General features: G+C 41.1%; 1 pseudogene; it reads left to right on the forward strand.

Annotated features, from left to right (window-relative positions):
* Positions 1–1,669: 1,669 nt before the first annotated feature.
* Positions 1,670–1,836, forward strand: LOC139260596 (U2 spliceosomal RNA; annotated as a pseudogene).
* The last annotated feature ends 6,486 nt before the right edge of the window (positions 1,837–8,322 follow it).

An 8,322-nucleotide genomic window follows, 5' to 3' on the forward strand; every position in this document is an offset into this window, starting at 1 on the left:
GTTGGAAGTGTTGTTGCTGCTAGTGTGCCTGGTGCTGCTGCTGTTGGGGCTCATCGTGGTCAGATTCTGAGGACCAAGGTGAGACAGTATAAACAGCACCCATCCTGATGGAATAGATGGCAGTCAAGTAGAGTTGTCAGAAGCAATCTGTCAATGGTGTGAGGTTCTTCCAGTGAGGATGGAGACTTTGCTGGAAACACTTGCAGCCTGTAGAAAGTTAAATCTGTGCTGGCAATGAGGTCAACAACAGCTTCTGCCTGAGGAAAGTAATAAGCTGTGAGGTTGGAGCTTTTATAGTACATTTAATGCTGTCAAGTAATCAACTGGATCAATGGTCACTCAACTCCCGCTTCAGGTTCACAAAAGTCATTCCCGAGCTGTGTGAATCCCGTGTTCGTACAGGGAAATATGAAAGGTGGGGGCGCAAGGGGGGGGGGGTGAAGGCTCTTAAGTGTCTGATAACAAGCTGATAATGATTTCAATTTGGTCGCCTGCCTCAGCTAGTCTGGTCGCTGCTGCACCGGCAAACGCGCCTGAGGGAAAGGCACGTAGGGGCGGGATAACGGCGGGTTCCAGACCCGCTCCAACTTTTTAAAAATTTCCCACCTGATCCACCTCCAATCACAGACTCCAGAAAATTCTGGCCATTAACTTTATTTCTCTCTCTACAGATGCTGCCTGACCTGCTGAGTATTACCAGCATTTTCTGAGTTTATTTCAGTCGTTAACACTGGTCATTTGAGACCAACATGCTTAAATCGAGCAGTCTTGCTTCTTTTGCTGTATCTTCTGGCCTCCATTCTGCCACAATGGCAAAACTATCCTGAAGTGCTTGAGTATAGTTGACCTTTATATGTGAATAAGAGCTCATTAAAAGCTTCTGGCTCACCAGATATCCACCCACACATTGAATGAGCTGTAAGGAAAGCTTGGGGTGTGGGTTCGAATCCACACTCCCCTGAGGTTCTGTACGTGCGATTTATGATGGTGGGTGAGTAACGAGGCACCAGACACAGTGGGTAAGAGTGCAAAATGGCTAATGTTGTTTATTTAGAATAGTAAACACAAAGATAGAGGGCCTAGGAAGAGGTCGTAAATAGCAGTAATGGCACAATCTCACTCAACAACACGAAAAATTCTCGCAACAGGGAAGGGGAAGATAAGAGGTTGAAACATTCCGCCCACACACAACCCCACCTCCCACTTCCACCCTTATTATCAATTCCTATCCTAAATTGAGTCTGTGAGGGGGTTTGGGCCATACTCACAATCCCATCAACTCTGGGGTTCTGGGGGCACTTATTTCAGCTCGGGGTCCCTCTGGGGTCGATTTTACGTTGTTAATCGGTTCGGTTTTCCTCCTCGATGTTGCGTCGGTTTCTTCTATTTGCTCCTCGGTTGGCTCCTAAGCAAAAAGCTGCTGGAGTTAAGCACACCTTCCCCAGAGCGAGGGCCCTGTGAAGAGCTGACTCAACTCCCCTTTAACTCAACTCAACCACAACAAAAACTGACTCCCACCTTCTTAACTCAACTCTACAACTCAGTGCAAAAGCTGACTCCAACCTCCAACCTCCAAACTCCAAAAAACAAGACCTCCAACACCCTTGTGTGGTTTTGCAGCTTTTTCTTATAGTCCGTTCATCTTCGCGCCAAAACTGCATGCCATTGTCTTGGGTCTTCCTTTGGCTAAGATCAAGTGTAGTATCTGTTCTTATTAGGAGGTGGGTGGGGTGGATTGACCCATCCACCTCCACGGAGGTGTGTGGGGGGCCTGACCCATCCACCTCCATGGCACGAACCTGGTATTGCAGTACTTCCAGGAACGGTGCAGTGGCTCTAGGCCTTTTGGCTAAGAGCATTGGCGCAGAGTGATCCTTGATGTGTGCAAGATGACCTCTGGCGTTTGTGATTTGACAAAGAATTGGAAAGATTGGCAACGAAAAATTAAAAAAAAAAAATAAATAATGGGGTGTGAATGGCAGTTCGATGTGTATCGATCTGTCTGGAATGGGAAATTAGCCACACCTCCTGTATCCTGTCACTCGCTGATGGGGTGAATTGTTCACTATCTCGACAGAGGTGCCACTCTGTCTGGGCTGGCCAAAATGATTGCATCAGGCCTGTGGGCCTTTGTTTAATTATTCAAACTGACACCCTTTGTGTTGCCTTGTGTATTACTGGGGAGATTCCTGGACATGTTGCCTCTTCTGTGAGGGTTTTACACGAAAAGCTGGAGAAATGTCCTTTTAAAATATAAAGTTGCCTTGTATCCATTTTCCTGGAAGAACCGAATGTACACTCTTTCCCCTTACGGTAGCTGGCTCATCCCCCATCCGGTTCCGTGCCCCTGCAACACTGCCTGTTACTGTACAGGGTGGCCAGAGTACCATCATCCTCCGCTGTTTACAGGCTGTTGGCTGCAGTTGGTCATTTTAAACATGGCATCTTCACATTCTCCCTGCCACATGTCTCCGTGGTTGGTTTTGCAGAACCTTACAGAGCTCTCTTTAAAATTGGATACGATCAGTTTTATTTCTGCCAATCAATAACTGTTGTGCAGAGCGAATGTATATATTATTATAAACAGCTGGCATTGCAAAATCATGGAAGATAGACTTCCCTATCACATTGCATTGAGGGTGGGAAACAGAAAATCACACTTATGCCTACTATTTGTCCATGATTTCCCAGATGGGCTGTGTTGCCAACATTGGAGGCTGTTGCTACCTGATAATGATAGAATTGTTGAAATTTAGAAAATGATGTTTAGAAATGCAAATTACTCTGACAAAAAGGAAGCATTTTTGTTTGTGTTAGATTGCTGTTTAGATCCTGCACCACTGGCTGCAGTAGCAGCAGATGATGATGACCACAGAAAGGCAAATGGAAAATCTATGTCAAACCAGGGAAGGAGAGAGTAGGAGAAGACCTGGGTTTTGAGGGAGTTTTAAAGAAGAGAGGGATGGAGAGGTAAAAGGGTTTAGAAAGTGAATTCCAGATGGTAGGACCCAGGTGGCTGATGGGACTGTCACCAGTGGTGGGACAAAAAGTAAGCGATATGCACAAGTAACCAGAAGAATGCAATGTTCCTGGAGAGGGGGAGGATTTAGAGCTGGTGGAAATTAAAACATTGGGTAGATGAGATCTTGCGTTGAATGTGAGGAATCAATATTGCTTATCCTATCTAGGGGTGTAAGGTGAGCAGGGTTGGTGGGAGAAGGCTATTTTGTTTTGCTTCTGTTCCTTGGTCCTGTGGGTTCTGTAAGGACTATTGAACTTGACCACCTCACACCAGAGATGGTGCTCCTTTCTGGGGAGGTTGCTCTGGAATCCCGAACAAGGCAATCTGTGTAGTAGCACACTCACTTTGCAGCTATGGAACTGGAGAGGCAGGTGCTGCCCTGCTCCGTCACTTGCCTGGAGCTTCTGTTTTGTGGCTTCACATTTGGGTTTCCTTTCACTTCATTATTCTCTGGCATTTCTTTCTCTTTTCCCTCAATTCAGCCTCGAAAAATATTGTCAATCATTTCAGCGCATTTTCAGCCTTTTAAATGTTCTAAAAGATTCTCCCACTCAATGCAGCCAATTACGTTTAAATGATAGTATCCCTTTCAGTTTCAGCTGCAGCTCTGTTTTGTGCTCTTCTCTTTAAGCCAGCTCAACCCAAAAACTATGGAAGGAGCTTGTTATAATTATGTTATGACATGACTTGGAAAATTATGCTAAGTCAGCTTAGTATACATTTCACTATCATTGCTATAGCTAGTAGCCAATCATAGCTTCATTTAGCTGGGGCCAGAAAATATAGACTCATAGAATGGTTACAGCACAAAGGAGGCCATTCAGACCATGCCAGCTCTCTGCCCTTTCCCCCTGGCCCTGCAAATCTTTTCCTTCAGGTATTTATCCAATTCGCATTTGAAAGCCACAATTGAATCTACTTCCACCATTGTTTTAGGCGGTGCAATCCAGATCCTAACCACTCGCTGCATAATAAAAGTTTTTTTTCATGTCGCCTTTGGTTCTTTTGACAATCACCTTAAATCTGTGTTTTCTGGTTCTCGACCCTTCTGCCAATGTGAACAGTTTCTCTCTATCTACTCTGTCTAGACCCCTCATGATTTTGGATACCTCTATCAAATCTCCTCTCAACCTTCTCTGCTCTAATGAGAATAACCCCAGCTTTTCTAGTCTATCCATGTAACTGAAGTCCCTAATCCCTGGAATGATTCTCATAAATCTTTTCTGTACCCTCTCTAAGGCCACCACATCCTTCCTAAAGTGCAGTGCCCAGAATTGAACACAGTGCTCCAGTTGAGGCTGAACAAGTGCTTTATAAAAGTTCATCATAACTTCCTTGCATTTGTACTCTATGCCTCTATTTATGAAGCCAAGTATCACATATGATTTTTTAACCACTTTCTCAACCTACCCTGCCACCTTCAGTGATTTGTGCACATATACCCCCAGGTCTCTCTGTTCATGCACCCCCTTTAGGATTGTACCCTTTAGTTTATATTGCCTCTTCTGGTTCTTCCTACTAAAATGCACCAGCCTGTCTATGTCTTTTTGAAGTCTATCACTATCCTCCTCACTGTTCACTATACTTCAAAGTTTTGTGTATTTGCAAATGTTTAAATTGTACTCTTTAAACCTAAGTCCAAGTCATTAATATATATCAAGAAAAGCAGTGGTCCTAGTACCGACTCCTGGGGAACACCATTGTACACTTTCTTGCAATCCAAAAAACAACCGTTCACCTCTACTCGCTGTTTCCTGTCACTTAGTCAATTTCGTATCCATACTGCCACTGTCCCTTCTATTTCATGGGCTTCAATTTTACTGGCAAATCTATTATGTAGCACTTTATCAAACGCTTTTTGGAAGTCAATGTACACCATATCAACTGCATTGCCCTCATCAAACCTCTCTGTTACCTCATCAAAATACTTGATCAAGTTAGTTAAGCATGATTTGCCTTTAACAAATCCATGCTGGCTTTCCTTAATTAGTCCAAACTTGTCCAAGTGACTGTTAACTGTGTCCATCATTAACGTTTCTAAAAGCTTTCCCACTACTGAGGTTAAACTGACTGGCCTGCAGTTGCTGGGTTTATCCTTACACCCTTTTTTGAACAAGGGAATAACATTTGCAATTCTCCAGTCCTCTGGCACCAACCTGTATCTAAGGAGGATTAGAAGATTATGGCCAGTACCTCTGCGATTTCCTCCTTAACCTCCCTCAGCATCCTAGGATGCATCCCATCCGGTCCTGATGACTAATCAATTTTAAGTACAGACAGCCTTTCTAGTACTTCTATCAATTTTTATCTCATCCAGTATCTCCACTGTCTCCTCTTTGTTTATGACTTTAGCAGCATCTTCTTCCTTGGTAAAGACAGCTGCAAAGCACACATTTAGTATCTCAGTTATGCTCTCTGCCTCCATGCGTAGGTCTCCTTTTTGGTCCCTAATCGGCCCCGCCCATTCTTTTACTACTTTATTAGTTATGTGCTTACAGAAGACTTTTGAATTCCCTTTTATGTTAGATGCAAATCTATTCTCATACTTGGTCTTTGCCTCTCTTATTTTCTTTTTCACTTCCCTTCTGAACTTTCTATATTCAGCCTGATTCTAACTTGTATACTCAACCTGACATCTGTCATACACGCTCTTTTTCTGCTTCATCTAACTCTCTATCTCTTTTGTCATTCAGGAAGCTCTGGCTTTAGTTGCCCTACCTTTCCCCCTCGTGGTAATGTACCTTGGCTGTACCCAAACTATCTCTTTAAACGCAGCCCATTGCTCGATTAGTTTTGTCTGCCAATCTTTGATTCCAATTTACCCAGACCAGATCCATTCTCAACCCACGGAAATTTGCCTTCCTCCAATTAAGTATTTTTACTTTAGATTGCTGCCTGTCCTTTTCCATATCTAATCTAAACCTTATGACACTATGATCACTGTTCCCTAACTGTTCCCCTACTGACACTTGCTTCACTTGACCCACCTCATTTTGCAGAACCAAATCCAGCAATGCCTCCTTCCTCGCTGGTCCGGAAACATACCTGAACACTATTTGGAAATTCTTCCCCCTCTCTGCCCTTTACACTATTACATCCCAGTCTATATTAGGATAATTGCGATCCCAAGAGCAAGCCTCCACTGGAAGCTTATCTGTATTTTTCTGAAAAATTAAATAAGTTGTGTCATTTTTGTACTATTTCAAATAACTAGAAAAATCAAGGACACTTTATGAATATAGCTTTTTATTATGCATAAAAAACAGCCACAAAAGCATGATTACAATTTACTAATGAAAAGCTAAAAGAAATATATTGAAGCAGATAAAGCAACATATAAGTGAACTGTTATCATTTAGATTTAACATTGAAAGTGTATAATCTAGAAACAGCGAAATAATTTGTGGCTTCTTTACATTGAGTATTTTTGATGTACGTGTAGCTATTAAAAAGAAATTTCTGTGTGATTTCAAAGAAATGAACATAAAATTGTACCAATTATGAGCAACAGCTCTATCAATAAAATTACCATAATGTTGTAAAACAATAACATTCCTACTCTGCACTCCAGGTGCTTTACTCAAATTTAAAATGGTTTGTACAGCAATAGAGATAACCAGCAACCAGCCTTAAAAATAATAGTATGGTAGAATATAAAATGTCGCATAAGGCCTGTCTATTCCCATTGTTATATTAAAAATGTAACGTGATGCATCACTCCATGAATTTTTATGCTGAAAACTGATAATGAAGCATAGTACTAAAAAGGTTTTGTATATATTTGAAAATGTTATTTAGGACTTAATGTGAGAAATAACTAAAATCAAAATTATTGTATCAGTCACGAATACGTCTTCAAAAATCAATCCACAATGTTACTTAAAACCTTCATTTTCTTATTCGTCGTCATCATAGCATCTATTTTTCTTGATTTGTTCTTCGACTGTAAGTAGAAGAGGCTCATTTTGTGAAAGGCTGGTATTGGATAATGGTTCCATTACATGTCCTGAGCCAAGAATGTCATGAGGCAATTTATTACCTCCCAATGCATTTGGTTCAATTTCAGTATCCAAAAGGTCATCTAAAAATGTATAATCCTTTTGGTTGCTAATGCACTGATTCGCTGAAGACTCTGTCAGACTGGAACCAAGGACATCATCTTCTCCTGATTTCTGATCAGTGGATGAGAAATTATATTCAGCATCATTTGACTTACTGTTTATTCCATAAAGAATTTCATCAAGAAAACTTGTATCTTCCTCTTCAGATTGTTTCAATGGGGTCAAACAGCTCTCTCCAAATGAGTCATTGGATAAATTAGCAGTATTAGCATCTTGTTTAGAACCAGTTAGCAACTGTTTACCATCAGAGAAGTCTGAAAAGGTTACATCAATTTGACTGACTAGATCTGTTGAGATGTTATCACCTAATTCTTCTGTTAAGATTTTGTTCTGCGGTTGTGTGAATTGATTCACCATAGCCTGATCTGGGAGGAAATCAATTGTTGAAGATCCTTCAGTTGAGTCATCAAATTGCAGAAAATCTATTTGTTGCACACTCCTATTATTGTTGTTATTGGAATTTAAATCTTCAAGATAATTTTCACTTTCTTTATCACTGACAGGTAATGATTTAATTGTCACTTCGGGCTCAAGCAGTTTTCCTTCAAAGTCTTTTGGATCCTTTTCCCCAACTTCATTAAACACATCACTTGTTCCATTTACACATACATTAATTCCTTTTTCTCCTTTCACATTCTCTTCACCATTCATTTCAAACTGTGCCTTGTTATCTTCGTTCTCAATATTTTCAGAGTTAGAATGATCATTGTACAAAATGCTTTTTGCTTTTTCCCCAGTTTTGATTTGTGGTTGCAGAGTGCTGACTAATGATTCTGTAGGTTCCATGCACTCATTTACTTTAGAATTCAATGTTTGTTGACTTGAACTTTCTGGGGGCCATTTTGGTTTTGACACTTTCACTTCCTCTTCAATACTGAAAGTTTTCTTATTTGCATCAATGGAAGGAGGCCAGTTGATATTTAATTTATTTCTCTCTGCAGTCTTCTTGATCTGATCAGGTGAATGTTTCAATTGCTCCTCCGTATCCATCCTCAGTTGTTCTACATCATTTGCATCACCCAACTGATCAACTTTGTTGCTAATGGTTTTCTTTTCTCCCAGCATCTCCATTGTGCTGCAATCTGTGGTTTTATTGCCTGGAGAATTTTTATTAACAGAGAAGTTACTTTGACTGTTATTTATCCGGCCTCCTTTGTATGGTGTGTGTCCAAAACCTTC

This window comes from Pristiophorus japonicus, chromosome 3, assembly GCF_044704955.1.
Source record: "Pristiophorus japonicus isolate sPriJap1 chromosome 3, sPriJap1.hap1, whole genome shotgun sequence".
Lineage (NCBI taxonomy): Eukaryota > Metazoa > Chordata > Chondrichthyes > Pristiophoridae > Pristiophorus > Pristiophorus japonicus.